At 40.1% G+C, this 26,377-nt stretch overlaps 1 long non-coding RNA gene across 7 annotated transcripts in view; it reads right to left on the minus strand.

Annotated features, from left to right (window-relative positions):
* Positions 1-3,118: 3,118 nt before the first annotated feature.
* The window catches only part of LOC106016332 (uncharacterized), a 52,095-nt gene continuing 28,836 nt past the window's right edge, over positions 3,119-26,377 (minus strand). For 5 of the 7 annotated variants that reach the window (XR_002400987.4, XR_011810417.1, XR_001188953.5 and 2 more), the window contains 4 exons: positions 23,562-23,631; positions 20,792-20,921; positions 9,680-9,891; positions 3,119-3,422 (listed from right to left, as the gene is read on the minus strand). This is a non-coding gene — a long non-coding RNA (uncharacterized lncRNA). Of the gene's footprint in view, positions 3,423-9,679; positions 9,892-20,791; positions 20,922-23,463; positions 23,632-26,377 lie in introns of all 7 variants that reach the window. The other 2 variants (XR_002400988.4, XR_011810416.1) reach the window with 2 other exon arrangements.

Raw genomic sequence — 26,377 nt, forward strand, 5'->3', positions numbered from 1 at the left:
AGTGAGTTTCAAAGGGTACAAGAGTCACCAAACACAGGGTGTTGGTAGCATGGGGTGTACAAGCAGCGCAGGTGGCTCTGGCCACGGGCCAGGTGAGCACATGGAACTTTGCAGAGGGCAGCTGACTTTGTTCTGATTATTTCATCAGGGAGTGGAGGCTGTGGTACCTGGTGCCTTCATCCCATGAGGGGGTGGGATGTCCTTGACCCCAGGAGAGAATAAAAGGGTGATTTTCAGTATTTTGTTGTTTTTTTGTTTGTTTGTTTGTTTTTTGTGTCAGTTTGGTTTGAGGGATTGGCAGGGAGGAGGGCTTTATGGCAGGTGATAATTGGGGCAGGGGACAACAAGCTGGCTGTTGGCACTGGGGATGGCTGTGGAGGTGCCCCATGGTGAGAAGGTGGCAGGCTCAGGGCTCCTGCTTTGGGCTTGACACTAAGATGTCTCTGATGTCCAGCATGCCATGGAAAGCCTGGAGCAGGTAGGAGTAACGCAACCCCAATGAACAGACTGCCTCCAGTGCCTGAGGAGGACAGGCATTAAGGTATTAAGGGAACGGGTGAAGGTACACCTAACAGGTGTAGTGGGGCTCCTGAACCTGGTAGAAGGAGGATGAATTTAGCTGTGAAACTGCTTTTCTTTTCTTTTTTTTTTTTTTCTCCTTAAAAAGAAAAAGAAGTCTACTCACCTAATGCTGAGTTCTGAAAACATCCAAGAGCTAACCAACACTGACAGCTTTATGAAACCACAGCTCAATTTCACCACTAACCAATTACCAAACTTCTAGGACTTGCTGTCACAGGCAGTGGAGAGATACAGCATCAAGAGACCCAAAAAGGGGCTAGATAACTTTGTGATCAATGAATTCATCTCCCCAGACACTGTGGATGGACCTTAAATGTGGCCATATGTGACCTCCAAGGTCCACTGCACTCTGATGGGCTGCTGATGTGAGCAGGGTGTTTTTGTATGTTTCAAAAGGGACTCCCAAAGGTGCTTTTATCTTTAATGAGAAAAATGACAAAGCAGAGTGAACGTGAGCCCAGTTATTCCTGTACTTTTTCAGGTCAAAGCAAAGCCCTGTCTGGACTCAGTAGTAATCTCTGACAGCAGTTGACAGCAGACACTGTTCTGCTTGGTTCTGGCAAACTCCTTTCAGTAAATTTATGCATAATAAGTGTGATACCTGAGCTCTGATTTGGGAATCCTGCTGTACATGTGATGAACCACTGGGCGCGTGTCGTCTTAGATTATTTAGAGCTACATATTGTAATGGGAACCTCTGAATGCACAAGGCAAGTTCTTGTCGATGGAGCTAAACATGGATTATCTATGTAGTGAGCTGTAAGTTGCATAAACTTGTGCTTCTAGGTGCTTTCTGTAGATGCTAATTAAACCCTAGAAATCTAATCGTGTATTACAAGAGCTGTATCGCTGTACCAATAATTAATTCCAAATGCATTAGCAGGCTTAGAGAAGGGTGTCTGTAGAAGCATGTAGAAATCCAACAGCAGTACGATCTTGAATTTTTCTCTAAAAATGAGGAAGAGTTGTCACGACCGCTTGTTCTGTGGGCTGTGACCTTTACAGTGATCATAAATCAATTAATTGTTGTCTTTTTGATCTGAGAAAAAATAAACTAAGCAACACTCCTAAGAAAATATGGGTAGCTTCCTTTAGTGTTGGAAATTACAATACAGACTTCCTTCTTAAATCCCCTGGTTCCTTTTTTCTTTTTAGTAATATGTGCACAACAACATGACAGTCATAATGTGGCATGGCACTTAAAGAACCATTTAAGTCCATTTTCTACTTCTTGGTTATATTAAATAAGATAAATTAAGGGCAGCTCCACTACCTATAATTCCTGTAACTGCTCTGAATTAGCTCATGAACTATAATTATCAATTCTCAGGACAGCCTTGAGGAACATGGAAATACAATGTGCAGCATATGAAATACTTGAACATGCCTTGACAGTTTCTTGCAGATATTCTGGAACCTATGTTTCTTTAATGTTAATTTGCATACACATAACAAACATAATATTTTCTTTATTTGAAATAAAAAAGTTCCTTGGGCTTCAACTGAGCCAGATTGTGAGCTCACTTCTTGTGTAAGTCTATGGTATATTTGGTGGAGCTTGTAATACATAGGGGGTCATCAGGAAAACTTTCATGTTTTCTTGACATTTCACCACAAATGTGTTAAAGCAAGTACAAAAGCTGTCCTTTCCCTCCCTGCTGATGCCCTCACATTAGATATGATGGCATGAAATAGCATATGGGCTGACAGGCTGCCAAATGCCCATATGTGATATTCTGTAGGACTGCTGAACCGCTGTAGTTCATTATGTGCTGGTACATTGCACTGACCCTGTGGAGTTGCAATGAATCCATCTTCCTTTCAGGACTTTTGGGTCCAATAGAGAATAAGGCTTCTTGAGCTAGAAAGATGACACCTTTAATTTAGGTGACATCTAGGGACATACTGAGGCTATCTAGTGGCTATCTCTTTGAACTGACAAAATGTAATTGCTTAAAGTACCTTACTTTATTGAAATCAAACTACAGAGCAGAAGTAACAAGGAAAGGCAGGTGATCTCTGATGAGTACTAGTACACAAAGTCCTTATACTTACTCCCTGCTTTCCCATATTGATAGATTTTATGCTTCTTGTAAAACACTTGTTTGTTTGTTTGTTTGTTTTAGCAAGAACAGACTAAACCAAAGAAAAGTGTTTTTTTCAGGATTTTCCCAGCAAGGATGGACTGCTGGACAAGACACCCAGCACTTATTTACATGATCCAAGCCCTTTAAAAGCACAAAGTTACATACAATAGCAGTATCAATTTCTTATTTTACATGGCCTTTAAACACTTACAGCACCAGATGCAGCCTACGGCTTGGAGTATGTTCTAACTTGCAAAAAACAAGTGATGAATAATGTGGAAAACATGCTAATATCAGAGTCAAACTATCATGAAATGCTCTGTATGTGTGTATATATATAAATAGACAAGCAAGTTACTCCCTTTGAGTATAAAGTTTCTCAAACTTTATGGCTTTAGTATTCTGTGCTTACAAACATACTAAATAAAACAAAAATCTAACACTTGATACAATAAGAATCTTTTACTTAACTGATTAACAGCATATAATGTTGCCTAATCAACCAAATCACACTTCAAATACAAGAGAACTGATTTCTCCTTCCATTTACATCAGGAGTAAAGTTTGTTCCAGCTTCGATGGAAGTAATATTTGTTCCTCAATCTTTAAATCACATCCAGGCAGTGAAGCTATTTCTTGTATGCTTTCTGGCATCAATGGCAATGCAATCAACTTGAGAGCAGCCACTTACTAGTTCTTTCAGTGCAGCATATAATGACAGTCAACAGGCCCTCCAAAAAGGGATGAACAGAGCTATCAGGAAAAAAATAAATAAAAAAAATTGAAAAGAATCATTCTATCACTTGGTGGTTAAAAAAAAAAAAAAAATGCTTCCCAGATTTGTTAACCCGCAAGACATTTCATACTGGGTCAAATGTGTTGGGTCTGTATGGAAGAAATTTGTTTGTCTTTCTTAGCCCTACCTTCTCCCATCCAGAAGCTGTCCTGCAAGGAGCAGGAGGGAAGCCATCTGGACCACGTATGCAGGCACTTGGCATCTCTGGTGGCAGCCTTGGCAATGGTCTCTACCAAGGACAAGAGTCCTGAAATACTGATATAGGGCAAAAATCCTAGTGCGGATCCTCCGGTGGCAAAAATAACTTAGCTGCACGTTACTGGTTGTGTTTTCATTTATTTATTTATTCATTTGAGGGGGAGTCTCTCTATATAGAAAAGCGTCTTTGGGAAGGAAAAGTACCATTCCAGAACCCCAGTGCTATTAGGGTGAGACATAAAATATTGGGGAAAACAAGGGAGAATTTGCTACAAGTGCCACTTGAGATTTTGTGTATAGCAGTGGATGTTAGTTAAAGAGGTCAGAACCGTGAAATAACATGATCTTCCTAGGAGTGCTACTGCTTTATTTCTTGTAGCCTGCAGTGCAGACATAGCAAGCAATTTGAAAGACTGACTAGTAGAGAGAATTGTAGGGATGAGGGCAAAAGGAGACAAGGAATATTTAATGTTCCAACCCTCCTCCCCACCTCCAAGTTAATTCAGTGTGGGCTTTTCTTGATCAAAGTTCCTACCCCACAATATATTGTAATTTATGTGTTTGAGGCATACAATAATGCTGAGCTAATGCGGTTTTGTACTTAAGTAAACATGTTTTCGGAGTTACTAATGCATGACAAAGTGCTGGGTCGAAGTCTCTCCTGAATTAGGAGAAGAAAGAAAAACAGATATATAAAAGGAGCAGCATGCCTGACTGAGTAATGCTGCATCAGAAAGTCTGCAAGTCAGTATCCTACTCTTTGATAAGAAACTATTTTTAATAATTCTTGGGCTGAGAATGAAACATCCCATTTCACCTGGGATCTTCTGCAGAGCACGCAGCTACTGCTTTTGAATTTTTTAGCCTGTTTCTTAGAATGTTAAAAGACATGTTCTATCTCAGGTCTTAGGACTGTAAAACACAAATATCCCAAAAGGGTTTCAAATTTAAAAAAAAAAAATAATCAAAAGTTTACCCTAGTTGGCAATGAAAGTATAAGCAGACATATAGTGTCATGGGTAGCATGTAGATTAAATAATACTTTTATATCTAGTGGAGTCTCAGCATTTTTTTTTATTTATCATGCAACTGAGTTATATATCATTAAACTAAAAACCCATGTTACTTCTCATTTTAAAAGGTCCTTTCATAAGATTTCTTTGGAGATATACTTGGGTAGGAGAGTACATCTTCATACATGGGAGTACAGACACAAGGTCCGTGTCCTTATCACTGCTGGTGCTTTCTTACCATTCTCTTAAAATGAGATAGTGAAATAAAATACAGATATTGTTTGATGTATATTTAATGTATGTTCTAAAGGATCTCATCTGATAAGCTATCATGAGAAACGGACCTTCCATAGCATTTCCTAATACAGCACATGGTTTTGATCTATAAAGTAAACCACAATAAGAAAACCACGTGTTAACAGCGTGGGAACACCAAGAAGAGAGACCTTTCTTAGTGTGTTTTGAACACGATGAGATTTCTAGATAGTTTTGCACCACTGATGTCTCTTTCATCAGTGAGATAGATCCCAGAGCTTGGTCAGAGTAACAAAGACGAGTTGAACCAGGAAAATCAGAAAATGGAGTGAAGGGGAGGGTAGGAAACTTTGATATAAGCTTGTAAGTTCTATCAGTATTTCATGGGTTTATGTGAGAGGATACTATAATGATGGAGCAGTCTGAAACTAAAAGGCATGTGTATCCCACAAGTTGCAGAGTAGAAGCCCAAGTGGCAGGAGCTCCACTTTCCCAGAGCTACAAAAAACACTGTATTACAAGGATCCAGATATCCAGAACCAGACAGAAATCTTCACTACAGAGAGTGCCTCAAACAAAGCACTGCTCTCTTGGTTTTGATTACTGCTGTGGTCTGTGCTAGACTCACTTCTGCAAGCATCTTTACTGGTGCAAACAGAACTACCAAGTGAAAAAGTTTCCCTGTGGAAAGGGGGACTCCTCGTAAGGAAGATAAATACCTGGGAGGACAGGACAAACACTGTGACTGTCTGAGTAGCACAGAGAAAAAGGGGAACTGTAATATGCTGTCTCATAGCACAAGAGCCAGGCAGCATCATGCAGAACACGAAAATGAGAGATTCAAAACAAGTCAAGGAGATGCTCTGTCAGACAGCGGCCCTGTAAAATCTCTGCTGAAGGACAATGAGGTTGCTTGAGTTCTGCATGCATTCAAAGACATTAGATGATATATATATATATATATATATATATATATATATATATATATATATTTTTTTTTTTTTTTTTTTTAAGAAAAAAAAAAGGCCACCCATTGCAGATAGAGTAGAAATGGGTGTGGTGAATGGCCAAGAGTGTCAACTCAAGCTTTCTCCTTAACTGTATTCCTGATGCTAGCTGACAGGTAATAATCTTGTGATGCTAGTCACTGAAAGGGTACTTCCTAAACAAACATACACTAAACACTGTCAAATCACACAGGCAAATGGACCACAAGATTTTCCACTGCTTCAAGAGAATGAACTCAAGAAGTAGCTTCACTACAAGAGATAGGAGTATTTCAATTCAAGCACATGCTTATATTTATTAAGGTACTTAAAATTAGGTGTGTGCTCAAGAGCTGTTATGAGACGTGGGCTTAAAGCATTTTCCCGAGCTGGGACTTTGCTACACTGATAGTTGGCAATGCAACTAGTGAAAAGAGGAGTGAAACCTAAAATAGATGCACACACACACAAAAATGCAAAAAGAGTGTTTCTTTTTATGTCTGTCTGCTAAGCTTAGTGGGCTTTCTTGGCTAAGTCTGAGCTAAATATTACTGAAAATAGCATAGTACTGTAGTTATTTCAAAGCACTGTCTGTATTTGTTCTGTGCACTGGGTGGGCAGGAAGCTTCATTTCATAAATCACTTTCAACGAGACAGTAGGCTATAAAAAGGGAGTTTTTTTTTTCCCTTTAGTGTTTTTAGTTCTGACAGTTCTGAAGTGGTACAGCCTACATACTGGGAAAAGTTCAAAAAATGTTTCTCACTGCCCTGCAGACCTTCTCTTGCACGTAAGAGACCCAGGGAGCCACCAGCAGGCACCCCTGTGCTAGTTGGTCCCCCAGGTCATGCTGCGTAGACCACTGTAAGACATTTGTCAGCAAAATTGCTAAAGCAATGTCTCCTTCCCAGCCCAATGCAAAGCCCTCCACAAGAAGTTTCACGGTGCACTGTCAGCATAGGGAACCCATCTGGTCAAATAATTGTCCAGAAAAATAAATTAGGTTAGTTTTCAGTGTAGTCATGCAGGGATGAGCAATAGGATGAAGAGTGTGAGAAGAGCGGAGGCATAACCAGGCAGAAGAGCCTTCTTGATCCAGCAATTCTCCTTGAAAGTTATTTGTTAATTTGCTAATTTGTTAGATTGAGCTTTACACTCAAAAAGGAGCCAACCGCAGGTTAGGTTGCTCCCTGTGGTACATACTGGGAACAACAGGATAGAGAGACGCAGTCATCCGTCTGCAGCAAGGGAAAAAGTGCTGTCTGGTACCACTCGCTGTATCACAACTTCTCCCACTTACATTAAGAAAAATGGAGTTCTGCACACCGGTACCCACAATTTTGGTGCACTGGCTGGACAAGTGGGCTTCTAAACTACTGCAGAAAAGTAAATGTCACTGAATGAGTGGTTTCCATCCAGGTTGGTTGTTTCTCCCCAGGGTCACTAAAACTTTGACCAACGGGGTTTACAAAGCTCAGGAAGTTCACAACTGCTAAATGTTAGCTGAACATTTTGTAAGGACAGCCATAGTGAGTCAGTGCCTCAAATCATCCTTTCCAGGCTCTGCTTTTGACTGTCCCCAGTGCTGAAGGCCTCAAGAAACACAACCAGCAATTGTAGCACCAGCCTTTCCCTGTGCTGCCCTTCCAACTTTTGGCACTCTGCTTTGTTTCCTGACCTAAAGTTTGCTAACAACCAGCTGGCTGCCTCCAGCCAAGTGATTTTCACTCCCCCTGGCTCCCTGCACACATCTCCCATGTCTGCAACAAGCTCCTCTGCTGGGTCAGCACAATCCACTGCCTCCTGTCCGACCTGGGAGCCACTGCAGCCTCACTCTGCATTTGGTAGGCTTAGAAACACATTCCTCAGCTACAGTACACTGCTAGAGCTGCTGTCTGCTCTTGCACTTCAGGGATTAAAACTGTTGCAAAGGTTGTACTCCAATCAGGGTTAATTTATTTTCTGTACTCTCCAATAAGTCTTTACCCTCTCTTTTTAAAAGAACTGATTTTGGTAGGAAAAGGTGTTCAAAGAGCTCTGGGAAAAATAGCAGCAACCACGTAATGCTTTGTTTTAAAGCAGGGTTTAACATCCTTTTCATGCTACAGTCCCAGCCTATGAAAGGGTAAAATATGGTTGCTTACAATAATTGTAAACACTCCTCCAGCTGAATCCAACCTGATGGAATGAATACATATGCAGAGTGTTAGTTATGATACTGACCATATATGAGAAGGAAAACTAATTAAAATTCATATCTGAGGCTATGTCCAAGCTACCTTGTGGATTATGCGTAGGATTGCCTTTTAAAAGCACTGCAAGGTTGAAGCCTCTGTTTTAATTCAAAGAAACATTTTTTGACACAGTTTTAGTGGGAATTTTGGAACTGGTAATTGAGACAATCCAGTATTGCCCATACAAAAAACGTATGCCTTGTGCATTTGGGAGAGCTCTGAATTTGTAAGCAGGCATTTGCATACACCATTATGTGGATATTGAAACTGAAGCATCAGCCAAACATTCAACCTAAATTACTTTCATTTAGGCTGATGTAAGCAAGCCTTATGCTTTTGCCACTTGACACATGTAAGATAACGTGCAGAGAGTTCATGGCAGACTACAGCCCTCTGAGTTGAAGTTAGAGCTTTACATTTAGACTAAAGATGCATCAGAGGAATATTTAAAAAAAATATATACTCCAATCAATTTTAGCAACTCTGAAGGCTCATAGGACTTCTCCATTTAATTGCAATGCAAGTCCAAAACATTTCCTTCTGCATGGTAGCACTCGCTGACTTGAGCCAGTATTTTAGTGATTCTCCACTGCAGTTGAGATTGCACCCTGTTGTATTAACTGATACTGCTTTAGAAGAGAACATCAAATGCTGGGAAGGTGTCCTTTACAGGCGGATTAAAACTCCTAATTTTACATGGCAATTATTAAGATGAATCATGAAACAAAGGCTGCCAGCTATGCTACGTTAGACTGAAGTCTCCCATGTTCAACATTCTCTAGCTGCATTTAGCTCAGTAAGTCTGTCATTGGATTTCCATGAATTTGCTAAGTGTCGAAGTTTGCTTTTAAATTCTCTTGCAATCATACAAACCACACAATAAGACTAACCACTCTAAATTGATTTACAGAAAATGAAAATGAGCTATCTGGAAACCAGTTTTAGTAGTGATATATTGTCTAAGTTCAGTGTGGCTCATTTTGTATCGCTTTGATCAGAAATAAAATCTTTGACAATTAAAGCCAGAAAAGGCTTGCTACAAACACAAACTCTGAACTGTAAAAGTATTGGTTCAAGCTGAGTGATAAATGGCAGAAGTTCTGTTTTCCACAATGGTGTAAACAGTTAGCTCAAGAGTGCTGTTGCTATTGTTACATATTTACAGCTGAAATCTGCTATATATATCACATTTCAAAAAATAGAACACTATCTCAGAAAACAACATTTCAGCTCTTCTCTCTCTTCAACCTGGATCTCAATCCCCAAAGGAACATATGCAAGACAGCAGATAAATCACACTTTACATAATTAGTGTATGCCATAACCTTGATGAGTAGGGTGTAAAGCTATTTTTTCACTACTCTCCCCACCATGCTAGAAAAGTTGATTTAAGTTTTGAATTTCCGTGCATCTGTAAAGTCATTTATCATAACACAAAAATCTGCCCCATTTTAAGATCTGGTGTACCATACTCTGTTTGAACTCAGATTGGACGTGATCAGGTAACCGTTTTCTTATAACCCAAATTACCTGGAAAATGTTGCAGTCTTGAAAATGCACGCTTTATCTTTGGCATGTTCCAAGAGACTTCTTCAGAATTAGTGTGAATTGCACAACTCTACTAAAGACTTTTAAAATAGCACCAGGGAAAGTCATTTGCTGAGCCTGTCTGGCAAGGCACATCAATCGGAGATGGTGTTTCTCAAATGTTCTTGAGCAGCAGCTTTTGCTGGCCAAATTACCTGCATTTCAAAAATAAAAAGTAGATCAAAGAGCTGACAGTGAGGGATCCATAAATCCCTCCCACCCCTGATTCACCAGCAGCAGTTTTACTTGTAATATATGTATTATTTTTAGCAAGAGAGCCTGTAGGCCAGGGTGCTGTTGTGAGCTCCTGCTGTGCATCTCATGTGGAAGAGAAAATGTTTCAAGGCTAGGCTGGATGGGGCTTTGAGCAACCTGATCCAGTTGGAACCAGATAATCTTTAAGGTCCCTTCCAACCCAAACCATTCTATGATTCTGTTAGGGCTTAGCTCAGACAGTTGGAAAACTGCAGGCAGATACAAACTAAGCAAGAGTTAATAATAAGAGTTAATAAACTAGGAAACTAGGCCAAAGTTCTGTAAAGAACTAGTGCAGAAGGTGAAGCTGGGGCCTCCCAAGTGAAGGATGCTATAGGATCGCATAGCAAGATAGCAGGAGAGACCAGCTCTGAATGCTGAAGTGTGTGGCATGGGTGAGTTCCACCCTGGAAATATGATTTAAATCCCTCAACAGAATGAAACATCTTCCATCAGGGAAAGGTCAAGAGGCTTACAGCTTCTCTCACGTTCTCTGCCCAGGAAAGCCCTAAGGAAGCAGTCTTCCTTTTTATGAGAAACTGTGAAACGATGTAATGGAAGCAATTTGAGGGGAGAAATACCTAGGAAGTGGCTTAAAGAAAAATACCACCTCTCCCATGCAGACTGCCAAGGAATTGTGTTTACAAGCTGTGTGCTGATCTCCCCTCTAGCTTAGCTGGGTTCAAGAAGATGACCAGGCTGAACATAGTAAGAGGAGATGCAATGTATTACAGTCTGTATCATATGTTTGGGCAAGATTGATATTAGATGAGGCAGGCAGGAAGGTGATGTGGCTGGTTGGCGTGTCTTGACCATTTTAAAATCAGTTTTACAGCTAGTTTTTCCAATTTCTAGAATTGTTTGAACTATGTGTGTGTGTTACAATTTTCCCATAGATAGTGCTCAGGACCTAAGTGAAAGGGCCTCTTAAATCTACATAACTCATTTTGCAAACGCAGGACTGGTCTATAAATCTGCATGCTTCAAGTCCATTGTGAATAATTCCTTATTTTTGAACTTGCTGAGCCAGAATCCCCACTTGTGATACTTAGCCTGACATTTCTTACATCTCATGAAGTGTCTTCCTAGGTATGCACAACAAAATCACTCCATTTTAATCTGAACCCAGTTTAAGTTACTGAGTAGCTAAATACAATTAATCAGACAATACCTCTCCCTCTAAATTATGTCATTAGCTATGCATCCCTGATCACAGAATCACACAGAATCACAGAATTTCTAGGTTGGAAGAGACCTCAAGATCATCGAGTCCAACCTCTGACCTAACACTAACAGTCCCCACTAAACCATATCCCTAAGCTCTACATCTAAACGTCTCGCCTACATCTTTCTTCCTAACAAGAGAGTCCTGGTTCAAGACACATATTTACACATTAACTCACATCTCTGTTGAAAATAAACTTATGCTAACCAAGTTTTTCAAAACCATCTCTAGGACTCGGGTATTACTTCTAAGTAATTTCTAATGGGATTTTGGAGCCAAATCCTACAGACAGCTTAAGGAGAAATCTCTATCTTACGTGTTAATTTTTTTTTTTTCTTATTAAACTGAATGACCAACAAGTTTTTAATGTGTTTCACAGCTTAGCTTGTTCATCTTGTTCGTTTTCTGGTAGAGAATCAGCATTTCTCTTCCTTCTGGGGCATAGCAGTGTCCTAAGTAGGGCTAAGTGCTCGTTAGGATGAGCAGATGATAACTTAGCTGCCTGCTTACATTTTCTCACAACACAAGACAACACAGTAGCAACCTATCTGTTGTATTTCCTCCTTAAACACATGGATCCATTTTTGAAAGGGTGAAAGGAAATTTTAAAGTTGCTGGTACTCTTGGAAGCTGCTGATTCTGCTCTGGGCTACAACAGCTTACGAAAGGAGGATGACAGAGACCAGACCAGAAAAGAAAGGAAAAGGACAGGGAGGTGATGGAGAGATGGAAGAGCTGTGAGGCAATGCATTCTGTAAACTGTTTCCTCCTGTGACTTGCTGGAAGGTATAATCAGTCATCTGCTGCTCGTTTTTGTGTGTATGGTGTGTGTGTTTTTTTAACTTCCATTGCAATCCCCAAAGACTACCCTCCTGGTTTTACTTTTTTTGGTGGTGATAGTGTATGTTTGTGTAAGGGGTGTCAGGGGACTGAAATTGTGATACCAACTAGCAATTTGGGTGTGTGGGTGAAAATTAACTGTTGTAGTTGGTTATTTTATGGGCCCAAAATATGGCTGTTAAAAACCCCAACATTCACCATATGAGCTTTCTGTATCCAGACCATAAAATGTCTGGGATACATAGATAGGATCCAAGCCGACTTCCTGCCATGAAATTGTGCTTCACTAATGATCACTCCAGCCTGTTTTCTAAACTTGGAGACCTCTTGTTTTCCCCAGAGGATATTATATTGTTTGTCTTTGGGAAAAAAGTGTTTGTGTGCTACAATTATGAAGTTTATAGAACTTAAAAATTCACCCGAAATGGGACTACTACTTTACACACAGTTCAGCTAGGGTACAAAAAATAAAAATAAAAAGATAAAAACACACAACAAACCCTACACTCAAAAGCTGCAACAAAGCACAAAGGTAATGGATCTTTTTAATAGCTAGTTCTCTATCAAAAACTATATTTACACTAAACACTGGCAGTTCTTTTCTAGATAGAGTTCATTTTTCTTCTCCCTCACACTCCCTTTATTCCTCTCTCAAGTGCACCATTTCCTTAGCATCCCCAAACATTGCTTTCCTCATAAATTTTTTAGATAGATGCTACTTTTTATATTAGGATACTCTATTTTTGTATTAGATAGGACAACCTTCTGTACTACTACTGTTCAGTGAACCTCTACAGAGAGGCTTCTGAAACTGTACCTCCACTGTCTGATGGCTTGCCACACGAAGAGTCCTCATGCAATATGTAAAAAGAGTTTATTAAAAAATAAATAAACTACAAATGCACATTCCTTCCTTCACATCTCAAAGTATAGTGAAAAAGGCCTTTCTATGTTTCATCATCACCCTGGCTAGTTTCTCTGAGCTGCATCTCAAGAGGATAGTTGTTTTAGGTACATGTGCCTAGGAGACTGTAGGAGATGGAGTGAGAAGAGGGAATCACCAGGGAAATAGAGGTACCTCTAAGCTGTCATTACCTGTGTTTTAGGCACTGCCTGCCAGTGCTACCTAAAGGCTAAACAATCTTTTGATCATTTTGATTAATTTGAATATTTTTCTAGAAAGAAAAGGAAACACACCTATATTTAGAATTCAGCTTCGTTATGGTTTTGAGGATACAATACGGAATTTTGGGGTTTCTTTGGAAGGGAAAAGTAGTGTGATCAATGCCATGTATGCTTGTATATGACATACTGAATATCGCAGTGCAATGCAGTCAACACAGATGTCAGCAGCCACAGTGCATGAACTGCAGAAAGCAAAGGTTCTTAATGCTGTTCACGTATTTTAATGTCATTATTAGAAATTGCATTGGCTTTCACACAGGTGTGTGACTGGCAACTTCATGCACAAGGGTCTGTAAAATACTGTCCTGCTGTTCCTGATAGTTCCCCACTTCCCAGGCTGCTCACACTTGTGGAATAAAAATGTTTTCCAGCAACATATAATTCAGAGTAGTTTACACGGGATTTTTAATTTGGTCACTCCCTCTACTGGAGACTTTGTGCCTAGGTCTTATTCAAATGGTAATCACATTATCAATTAATTAATCCTCCTATTTACATATATATATAATAATTTATCTAAAAAAAAAAACACGAAGGTGTTTATTTTTTGTTGTTGTTGTTTCCAGAGTGCAAGCTGTGCAGAGCTGTACGTGCAGTGAAACGCACAGCATAATTGCCTGTCATGACTCTGTCCTAATATATAGTCATACAGTGACTATATATTAGATGGTCCATGCGAGTTAGAAGTTTGATGGCATGTTTTCTATAATACAGGCGTCTTTAAAACAGCACCATATTTTTAGCTTCCCAGTGTCCACATCCAGACCACACACTATCAGGATGCTAAATCCACATAACTAACACCGTTTTTAAAGCTAACTCCCCCATCCTTTTCAGTATTGTTTCATGAGAACCTGAAAAGTGAGCAAAGGTCACTGGAGGGTATATCCCAATATGTTGTAGCTTAAGGAGCAGAGATGATGGAATTGCTATGAATTTCTATATTCTCTTTGGCTTTCATTGCCTAAACCTAGCAGGTTGTGGATACTGTAACCCATCTGAATTTCATTGCCTAAACCCAGCAGATTGGGAGTACTGCTTTGAAATACTCTGCATGCATAATATTGAGTTTGGAGATGGCTCTGTGTAAATGGTAAAAGTCTAGACAAAGGGCAAGCAAATATAATTCCAGCATATTTTGCTGAGGAAGATTAATAAAATGCAGTAATATCTAACTGTAAGCTCAATAAATGGTCAAGATGTACCCTGTTAAATATAAGTAATTCCTAGCCTCACTAAACGCTGCTGCCTCAGTAGCAATGCTAGATTGATGCAAGAATGTTTTCCTGACTTAATCCGCTATTAGAATCGAAAGACTGAGGTAATTCATGAACAGTTTTGATGGGAAATGATTTATTCCCATGAATTCAAATCCTTTTCAATAGCTAAACTACTCAGTGATAACACAGAGTTTCTGCTGCTCTGAAGTATTTAAATTTCTGTTTCTTTAGCAGCTCTCACTACAACACTAACTATGCTCAGAAATTGCATGTCTTGAGCACTGCAAGCTTTTCTTAGCTTGATTTGGTTAAGCAAGGACTGTGTTTAAGCCAGGGCCCAGCCTCTGTTAAACACGGGCATGCATTCCAAACTGTCTTGTTCTCAGATTGCCAGTGGAAATTTTCATCTCTCCTGTCTGGGTTTTCCTCTGAGCTGCCCATCACAGCTCTTATGATACAGAGCAGTTTCCAAGTGGCTGATGATTTTTTTTTTTTTTTTTATCTTCTCTCTGCTTCTCTCAATTTCTTCCAATGCTACATTGCCAATCACTCTTTGAAGGTACCCTGAGATCCACCACTCATCTTAGTCTCATCATGAGTTTAGCATCATTTTGGAATTCCACTCCTTTTGAGGGTTGAAACTCTTGTCTCATAATGAACCCATTATGTGCTCCACATGAAGACTAGAATGTTAAATTTAATGCAAATAGTCTGAAATTTGAAATTAGCAACAATCGAAGCAAAAAAGCAAGGCTTTGTTATCAGGGGTTGCTAAAGAAACCTGCAATCTATGAAGCTCACGCCGCATGCCACAGACTTACATCATGCCAGGGTAAGAGGATACTGAGATAATTAGAGTTTTGCAGCAGAAATAAGGGGTTCTTACAAGCTCTGCATTTCTATTTAATTCAGTGTAAACCCTGTTATAGAAAAACAGGCAGGAAAAAAATAAATCTGTACCTGGCTTTGCTCTCACTACTTTTTGTTGAGAAAGTCTCAAAAATTAGCAATATAGGATAAGCATGTCTAAACAGCCAAGCAAGAAATACTGAGCACACTAAGTTAAAATGCAAACTCCCAAACTGAGCATCGAGATTATGAGCTGTTCAGATTAATCATTAAGAAGTGACTGGGGAAAAGAAAGACGGAAAATGTGGAAAAAGAGTAAGCATTAGGTGGCACCGTTATTTTAAATGATGTCTAGACAAAGGGTAATAGCTTTTTATAAAGCTGTTGATTAGTTTTGATTGTAACAGCCAATAACCCTAAAGTTCTGAAAGTTTCTGAGAAAAAAATGGAACCTGCTTAACATTTATTCATAGGAAAGGGAAACCTCCCTTTGCTGTCCTTGAAGATGTTTGCTCATATCTAGATACAAGAGTAGGTGGTTAAAGGTGATTGAACATCAGAGGATTTTCCAATTACACTATGATTATAGCAACATCCCAGCCAAATATCCTTGTGATGAATCAGTGTGTAAAATCACAAGGTCAAGTCCAGGCCTGCTGTGCAGGTGGAGCCCTGCTGTGTGCTTACATCTAGCAGGAATTTGGCTGCTTAACGGGCTGCTTTATTGCACATTTTGTAGCTGCAAAACACATACAAGTTTTATGTTATGACACTTGAAAAAAACACCTGTACTGTTTCACGCTGACTGTGGTAGCTTTAAAGAAAGCCAAGCAGGCATTAGATAAACAGAAGAAAAGTCCTAAGTAGAAAAGTAAAACACAACACAAGGCTCAGTAACGTAGACCTGCCCCAAAATGATGTGCTAAGTCAGAAAGATAAGTAGCAATGTGTGATAACCTCATGTACCTGTCAGTCAAATTAACTCAGGTGATCCAGAAGTGTGTCATTTGAAGTCTCCAAATTTCCCTTGGGAGTCAAAAGTTGATTTCTCTGCCTGGAAGGGTCTAAAATGCTGCAGGGTTTCACTGTCTAGGCTGAAGAATAGGGCCTGAGAGAACATGGCGTGTTCAAACACAAACCTTTCTTCTCCCTGAAATTGTGTTGTTCTTGCATATGAAGCAACTCAGCAACCCAAGGGCTTTGACATGTAAATAGAAGGTCAGGAAAAAAATTTTCAAAGCATACATTTCTGCCTCCTGGTTATCTGCCTTCATGCTACAGTCCCCTCACCGCCCATCTCACAGCCTCCGATCAGATGTGGGCATAAAGCTCAGCTAAAATACAAGCCACTATTGCCCATCTAGTTTCAAACAGCTACAGAACTAGGACATCTTAAGAGCTGGGAGTTTTTTCCTCCCCCCAAAAAATGTTGGAAACCCCCACCTGAAAAAGGAGCAAAGAGAAGTTGTGAGCTATCAGGCCTAAACTCGTCTGTAAATCCCAGTAAAATAAGTTATGTGCACTTTTTTTTTTTTTTTCTCCAGTCAAATGAACTTTCTAGCTTGCTAAAGATTTTCATATGTACTTCCTCGATTATAAGAGTTTTCAGGCTCCCTCATCTGTTCCCAACTACATCCTGTAATTTCCAGTGCTGGATGCTACACTCTAAATCTGGTCAGCACAACTTACATGTACTTATCAGTGACTCATCCACATATTTGAAGATCTTAAGAATGAATCACATCTACATGTTTGCTGAATTCCTTCTGCTGCCTGTAAAGGAAGACTCACACTGACGGACTGTAGAACAGAGCTCAAGACAAGAGACTTTGATGTTTAGGGACTCATATAGAGTGTGTTCTCTGAAGAGAGGATTTGAGTCAGTTTGTTAAATCACACTGACTTTGTTGTCAAGCTCAGGCAGTGACACCTTAACAAAACACATCCTTCAGGTTTTTTGGGGCAGTAACTGAACATGAGATATAATTAAAATGTTTGTTCTAAAATCTGGCATTTAAAATATGTTGTTGCTGCTGTTGGAATAGCTCTCTGTCAAATCAGATCAGAGGAGGAAGTGTCACTCAGCACAACAGGCCACAGTCTGTGCATATAAATTGTCTTAAATCGTCTCTTTCAAATGTCAGCTGACAAATCAAAATGAGAATAGGCTATGCAGCATAAATACCAGTTATACATTAAAGACTTAACGCAGGGCTCCTGTCTACTAACGTCTGAGAGCTCCAAATGCAGAGAAACCACACAGAGTTAATGATAATTGATATCATATGGTCTTTATCAAAGCTTCCTCAAGAAAAGCAGCTTAAGGGAAAATCCGTAAATGTGTGTCTTGACCACAGTCTACCACTCTCCTTCCGCATTGGAGCCTTTAACTAATTTGTTGGTTTAATTACTGAGGCACAGGAAAGTTTGCAAGAGTGATAATTGTGTATTCTTTGATTGCTGATCATTACATCAAGTAGTCTTTATGAATTAAAAATAAACCCCAAGTGCAATATGTGAACCTGGGAAATTCAGCCTGTATCTAAATCTGGACATATAAGCCTACTACTACTGGCTGGCAGCACGAAGCGAGCAAACAACAGCGGAGTTCCAAAAACCTGTAATTGCTGTGACAGCTAACTGCAGCCTATGAAAATTTGGGATTCAAAGTGGGTCGGGCAAGATCAATGAGACAGCGGGCTCTCATTTAAAGGGAGTTTAGGGGCTTGTTAGGTAACTTCTAACGTGCCACATACTTACATCTTTAATTGGACGGGGTAGTATAGCCTACTGCACCGTCCTGAGCTAGCGCCGGAGGAATTACTAGGAGGTCAAACGGAAGAGAGAGGCAGGGGGAGGAGGAAGTGGTAATTGAAGAGACAAGAGATGATTGTGAAAGTACTTGGAGGAGCCTGTGTGTCTGGCAAGATGCAGTGGGCCAAGCTACAAACAGGAGGCAAGTCACTTACTGGAATAAGCTCTTCCCTCACTTCCCTCCCAGCCTAGAGCAATGCCATCGCTAACCATCCCCAGCAGCTGCCAAAGCAGCAAAGCACAGCAGTGACTAATTGCAGCATCTACCCCAGTGTAATGTCCTGAAATACTGGCTGTATGTACATTCATGCTGTGATCAAGCATCTAACTACAGACAGCTCTGCAGAAACACCTTTGTCTTCAAGACAGAGATTAACTGCAATGAAAAGATGAGGAAATAAAATAAAATAATAATAATAATAATAAAAAAGCCCATAGCTAAACAGTCGTCTTTCTGTTCTGTCTCTGTTTGGAGTAGGTCATCTCTGGCTTTTCCATGGTTCATAAAAAGGAGCATCTTATAAATGCTTGCATCATTCTGCAATAAAGTTTGCTCAGTGTTCACCTAGAAACAGGCAAAACTTTCAGCCATTATGCATCAGCACAACTTTTCATACGCATTAGTTTACAATAACTGAATGTAGCCCGAAAGGTAAATTTGTAGGAAATATACTTGTAAACTGTTCTTTGTTTGTTTTTCAGTCATATCAGGAAGATAAGGAGGTGACAAGTGGTCCTAGACAGCGCTGTGGACATACTTGAGGAGTTCAAAACAGAGCCTGAAACCCACTCAGGAAAGAGGGACCCAGTCACAGAATGGCTGAGGTTGGAAGGGACCTCCAGGGGTCACCCCTCTACTCGAGCAGAGACACACAGAGCTGGTTGCCCAGGACCACATCCAGGTAGTTTTTGAATACCTCCAAGGAAGGAGACTCCATCGCCTCTCTGGGCAACCCGTGCCAGCACTCCATTACCCATGCTGTAAAGTGATTCCTGATGCTCAGATGGAACCTCTTGTGTTCCAGTTTGTACCCATTGCCTCTTGTCCTGTCACGGGGCACAACTGAAAAGAGCCTCCATCCACTTTGCAACCTTCATTTAGGTATTTATAGACATTGATGAGATCCCCACCTAGCCTCCCTTTCTCCAGGCTGAACAGTCCCAGCCCTTTCAGCCTGTCCATATAGGGAAGGTGCTCCTGACCCTATATCATCTTGTTCTTGTTGAAAATCAAGAGCTTCTGCTCAGCTTGCCTCTCCAGCCTGTCAAGGTCTCTCTGGATGGCAACATGGCCTTCTGGTGACTGGGAGTACATGAAAGAGTGCCTTATGTCACAGACAACTTTAAGTACAAAAACCTTAAAAACTAAAAAAGGTTGCACTGGAAATCAGCAGTAACAGAAGAATTTGGGCAGTAGCACTAGAGATGCCCAAGAGACATCAAGGGAGAAAACTGCAGTGGTTATAGTGCTGCAGGACAACACAAGAAACTACATTCAAAGTAACATAAATCAAGAGTCTGATGATTACAGTTCATCAGAGCAAACAGTAATGTATGCAGAGTAGCATGGATCAAGGAAGGGGGTTGAGTAAGTAGAAACCACATGACTGAGTACCATCAGTTACATGGAGAGACCAACTAGATCAGGCACTGTTGGTGGTACTAGAGGCTCTTATGAAGGTACTGTTTTTATGTCAAATGTTGAATATCTAGTCTGCCTGACTGTGAGCGGACTGTTTACCTAAGAGACCTGGCACATTCTCACCCCACTTTTACAGCAACCCGTGTTATATCTGTTTCTTGGATTTCAAAGGATTGCTTGTGCAGATTAAATGGACTCAGTATTTTCAGCAATTCTGCTAAGCATTGTTTACTAGTGTTACCTTATACCTGAAAAAATTTCTTTATAACTCCCCCAAGACATATTTCTGAATTATCACAACCTCAAGGGCGTGTAGTTAAGATACTTAATCTTAGTCTTCAGAATTTCTCCTCAGATCTCCGTGCACCACCTTGCTCTTAAATACACAAACATCTCTCTGAAGTTATTCTCACACGTACTAGTAAATTTGAGATGCTAAAGAGAGAATATAGAGAGAGAATGCAGAGTTTCTCATGTGACGCACCAAAATTTGACTTGCAGTATTTAGCTATTTGAAAGTATCAAAAATAAAACAGCAGCATTACAGCTAGAGCCTCTAAATTGTTTTGGATGTTTTTCCCCTACAAAAATGTGGAAGACAGAATGCATGAACACAACAGGGGTTGTTACTTGAACTTTTTGATAGGTGCTTTAAGAGCAATTTCAGTTTTCAAAAAGAACATACATTTACAATTAATACACCATCTGTTTTTAATGAGTTCTTTTTTTGTGTAACATGTACCTTCAATACAGCTACAATATATCTTTATAATGCACACCATTTGCCAAGGCAGACATTACAATCATAAGGAAAGAATCTTAAAGTGTTTGTGTAGTATTTTTAGAGTTGTATTGTAAAACGCAAAGCCACAAAATATCATCATTATAATTCATGTTTAAGGGCAAGAAAATTCAATATTAAGTACTTTCTTCTACAGCTACTCCGAGGCTGATGCATTGATATTCTACTGCATAAAAGTACAGACAGCATTTTAGCTAATGGGTTTTTAAAGTATGCACTGTACCTTAAAACGCTTGTACAGACCAGCTTTTTGATTGTGATCCATTCCACACTCTGCAGTGCCATCACTCATGAGGCAGAAGATATTGGCAGACCGAGCCCAAGCTTTGAGATGTTGATCAGAATGAGAAAACCTGGTTACAAAGTGAAAATTAAAAAAAAATAATAATAAAATAAGGTTTGTACTGGCATTAAACTGCTGGTCACCCTCTTTACAACACTCCTTATTTCATATCATTCTATGATATCCTCCACTGACTGTTATTTCTAGGCTGATGGGTCCTCCTATTTAGTCACTCCTCACACAGAAGTCACGCCAGACCTCTGATCATCCCATCAACCTTCTCTGTGCTTTCTCCAGTCACCCACATTCTTTTGGGGATGAAGAGACCAGAGGTCTACACAGACCTGCATCAGATTCATAGCATTACGGTGGTCTCCACTTCTGATATTTGAATTCCTCCTTCAACTGTTACTGCACTCAGCCAATGCTTTCATGGCACCATTAGTTATAATACAGATAGAAAGAGTCAGTTTAGGGCTTCTCTTTGAAAGGGTAAGTGAGAGCACTTCCTCCACTTTAATTCCTTTGTATGTCTTGTCACGAGTCATTTAATCACCACCTGCTTTTTCAGCCCATTGTAGTTGATCTGTAACACTATTCCCCCAAAACGCTTGCTATCACCAACACACTTCGTCACTATGTAGTTCACCTACTCCCACTCATTTCCAAGTATACTGAACACATGAAATCTTTGCACTACCTGCTGGTGATCCCTCTCTTTTCTGAAAGCTGATTACTAATTCCTACTTGATTTTTCGTGTCTTTTAATTAATTATTCATGATTTAAAGACCTTTCCTCGCATTCCATAATGCCTTTAGCTGCCAAAGAAACCTATATTAACTGGGAGCCAGGGGACACATGAACAATGGGGGTTCCCTCAAAGAACTCAATAAATGTGAGACAACTTGCCTTCGCAGATGCACCACTGCCTCCTCCCAGCTATGTGATGTTTATCAGAGCATTGGCTAGATCTGGTAAACACACCAAACCCTCCTTATCTGTCCTGCTGTTATGTCAGTCTTCCCAGTCTGTAGACCCCGCAGCACTGCCTTCCCTATTCTAAAGGCTAGGTGATGGCATTTTGCCTTGAATTTCTGAAATGTGGCCCTTAAATCACATTTTTGGAGTTGACAGGAAGACAAAGCTCCACTTAGACAATGATTTTGTAACCAAAACAAACAAACAAACAAAAGCAAAAAACAACTCCCCCCAAAAATGAAATCCGTAGTTCCCCTTTTGAAACAGCAACAGACTCAGGGCCATTTGATGCATACACAAGAAAACTGAATTCACCTACATTATACATGCTGCTTTCCTTCCTTTCTTTTTAAAGGCACCATTTTTCTTCATCCTCTATCTTCCCTTCCTTCATCTGCACTGGCAATTTGCTAAAGATCCTGGTTAGACCTTTGTTGTTTTACTATGGAACAGACTATCAATACCATCTGTTGATAACAGGACACAGGGGCTGGAAGTATTTTGTTTTAGTATTTTTGATGTTCAAGTTGAGCCTCATTGGCTCCTAGCAAAAAAAAAATAATCTGGACGTTGACTTCACATCTTGTGTATACAAAGTCCAGCAACCTATCATGAGAAAATGCGACTGCTTCTCTCAAGACCACAGCTGGTGGAGAGATTTCTTAGGACCTCCCAATTTCATGCTAGATCCAAATAACTCTTCCAAACATAATGGTGGGTAATAGTCAGTGGGTAGTGTTAAGGGAGCCAAACAGTACTTCGACCAAACATTGGTATGTAAAATGATATATGGGGGTGGTGGTCGTGGTGTTTTCTAACTACATACACAGAAATGATAAGATCCGAGCTGACCATTACCAAATCTTAATGTTCTATTCACAAGATCCACAAAAACATCATCTCAATATTCAATAGTTAAAAGAACAATCAAATGTTAGGAATTAGTAGTTCCTAGGAGGGAAACAGCAGACAAAACCAAGAACACTATTCTGCCAACATCTAAATCCATTTTTTAACCACAGCCTGAATATTCTGGTCTCCTTGTCTCAAGAAATGATACAACAGAATTCTGCTAGGGTAGGGGGGTGAGAAAAATCATGGAAGTCTTATCAGAAAGCACAAATCAGCTCCCAGGTAAGAAACAACAGTGTAGGCTGTCCCTCCAGTCTGGAAAAGAAGTAACTCAGGGAAGTAAGACAAAGATCTACAAAATCATGCACAGCAGAAAAAGTGAAGTAGGAATTGAAAGTTCACCGGGAATCATCTCTTGAGCTTAGCACACACACCACTTCTGGACACACCTCTGCAGCCACGCAGATGCTGGCATCATCTGGGTCTCTGCCAGTCCTCCTGCAAGAGCCCACTTAGAGCATTATGGCAAGAAGCAGCTGTGCTTGAAACTGTCTGATAGGAAGTAGATCTCGAATGCCAGCCACAAAAACATTCTAAAACCTAATCATTAATATAAGATGCAGTAAAACATGCACCAGAAAGCACTGAGGTTTATGACAGTGAACACTTCCAAGTTTGTTTATTCATTTGTTTTATATGCTGCTTAATACTTAGTGACTTGCATCGTGCTTTTTGTCTTGCATGAAAACAAAACAAAAAATAAACAGCTCAAAATCCTCACACAGATGATTTCTTTCTTTTAAGCTTCTGTTGTAGTGTACAAATTCCTCTCCGCTGTAATTCTCTGGCAGAATACAGCCAGACTGGGATGTCCTGTACCTTGGCAGAGCAACATGTGGAAGGAAGATGGGGGCCATCTCCATCTTTCTTAAGACAGGTCTCTTCTAGTCTGGGGAAGAAAGCACAAAGCAGGTTACATTTTACAGTAGTTCTTAGATTTTCCCATTTTATTTTGTTTTTACACAGCTCTGCCTGTCTAAGGCAGCCTGTCCAACAGAGCAGGATGGTAGGCAATCTCAGCCTGCTCCAGCCTCACTACAGACCACAAGCTCTGCTTCTGCAACTGAATTTCAACAACCTACCACCTCTGTAGGGGCAGACACATCTAACGAGGGGCCTGCGATTCTAGCAGCCCAAACAAATTTACTATGAAGTTGGAGAGCTCTCCAGTACTCTGTTAATGCAGAATTTAGTCTCTCTGCACTAAGTTTGATACTGCCAGCATAGCACTAAAGGGCTTCACGAGAGGCAGAATCAGGGCAGCAGTATTTTCCATGCATCTGGGGCTTTTGCATCAGTAGCTGGCACAGCTCCATGTTCCTTTCCCACTGAACCATGCTCACGGTTGGTGTCTTTGACTTTTTGCCTTTTCAGTCAGGGGACATTAGCACAATCTTTCTGGAAGTTTACCTCATCCTTAAATGAATTTGTTTACTTTAGCCTGCTGTGGTGGGCCTGAGTCATAGAACTTCACATCTGCACCTGGCTGTTCTAAATAAATTTAAATGGATCTGATTTAAATTGATATTCGATGAGAAGAAGTTAATCATTAATGATACCCCTACATCTAAAATTGAACATAGATTGATGGACTCCCTATCTCAATAAGCTTCTGCCATCAGCAGATGTAAGTGGGTGTAAATGCAAGTTAAAAGAGAAATGTAAATTACATGGTTTAGCTTATGTACCTACTGGGACAAAACTGAAATGCTTTTCATGCTGCCTAGCCTGCTCTTTGGAGATGAATATGCTCATCCCTCATATAAAACGTATGCTTGACAAGACATACAATGGGGTCCTAAACACAAGACAGGATCAAATAAAAATACAGTCTCCTCTCCCCCTACTCCCACATCACTTAAACTTAAATCCTGATGCCCTAGTGCCATAATCAAAGAGCAAACGTTTTCCTAATATCTCCCACTGTGACATGTGCTCTCAGTCACAGATAGGATAAACTTAGTGGGCTAGATGCCAAGCACATTCAGTGAGCTAAAAAATTAGCTCAGGCATAATCCCCAAAGGTGTCTAAACTGAAACAGTATGTATAAGGAATCAGGTTTTCTTAAGAGTGTTAAGAAAAAGAAAAAAAAAAAAAAAGCCACAGCAAATACATGCATGTTTGATTTTTATCTTGCTGCTTCTCACAAATTGAAAAACTGCCGCAAACTTTTAGGGTCTTCCCCTCACCAAGACAGTTTATATTGAACTGAATATATTATAAATGAAATCTTGCTTCCTGCTTGTACTCAAATACTGATATGACAGTATTTCTGGAAAGACACAGTCCCATCCGTCCCTTACATTAAATTGATTAATTGTTTTTCCATCTGTATTCTTTGTGATGTTCCTCCAAACACTCCACAAATTATCTAGCTCTTAGAAAGCCAGAAGTTGTTTGGTCTTCCTCTCCCCCCGCCCCCCCCCCCCCCCCCCTTAAACTTGAATGCAGCTTGAGAGACTTGAGATCTCACATTAGGTTTAACTGCTTCGCCGTAGACCTGCTGGCACCATTGACGAAAAGGGAGGGCTCTGACATACCATGAAGATGCGCTCATTTCAGTGGCCAACAAAGAGCCAAAGGTGACCCCTATTATTACTACCAGAGAGACTAGATTTACCATATTATTAATCATTGAAGTCTGGCTCAAAATTCAGGCTGGTTTGTACTTACTCCATGGGTCAGGAGCTTTACCAGAGCTCATTAACTGCATCGGGCTGCTCATTTACTCTTCCTGCAACAACCTTTTTCTTAATCCGTGAGGGGAAAAATGAAATGCAGGTGATTTTGCTGTCTGAGGGGTATTTACTGCTTGATCTCAACAAATAGAAGCAGCAGGAGTATTTTGCTTGTCAAGAGGACAGTAATTCTTCAAATCCCTCTAAAGAGATAATGAGTGGCAGTGTAATGCTTTTGATCTGTCATAATTATAAAATAAAAGAGAACGGATGCAAAGCTCGTGTGCCATGGGAAGGTCACTGACTTTTAAATGTCTAGGATTCCCTCTGTGGCTAATCCCAGCATGTCCTGAACGCAGGCTATTTTTAGGTACAATAGTGGGTCCGTTAGACATCCTGTCCATATAAAATGAGTGCCTTACTGGTGAGCTTCTCCTGTAGGGCAGCTAATAAGTAGGTAGGAAAATGACGTCTCTGTACTTTTGACTTGCATGCTATTGCAAGGAAGGACAACAGGAACGTCTCCTCTCTGGCGTCAAACAGTCCCCCTGCAGCATACATACAATTTAAATTATTACAAGGCAATGTTACAAGTATGAACCCTGGCACAAAATAAAGTAATTACATTTAATTAGGCAGCCAAAAAAGCGATGGCCTGAGACTCACTGCCTTAGATGTAGCCTTTTGTTGACTTAACACAGGACAGGTAATGAATGAAACTTCAAAGTGTAAGCAACTAAATTGCTGCTTAATTAGTAAAGCCCTAGTTGAAAACACAGCAAAACAAAACAAGAAAAAAACAAAACAACAAAAAAACCCGCTTGATTTTCTTTTGTCAAAGCAATTCAGACAGTGATCCCATGTCTCACAGAAACACTGAAATGAAGGGTTGGTCTATTAAGAACGCATTTGTGTTCAGAAGCACAATATTGTGTTTTGTTTTTGTTAATGCAGAG

The sequence above is a fragment of the Anas platyrhynchos genome, chromosome 6 (assembly GCF_047663525.1).
Source record: "Anas platyrhynchos isolate ZD024472 breed Pekin duck chromosome 6, IASCAAS_PekinDuck_T2T, whole genome shotgun sequence".
Taxonomy (NCBI): Eukaryota; Metazoa; Chordata; class Aves; order Anseriformes; family Anatidae; genus Anas; species Anas platyrhynchos.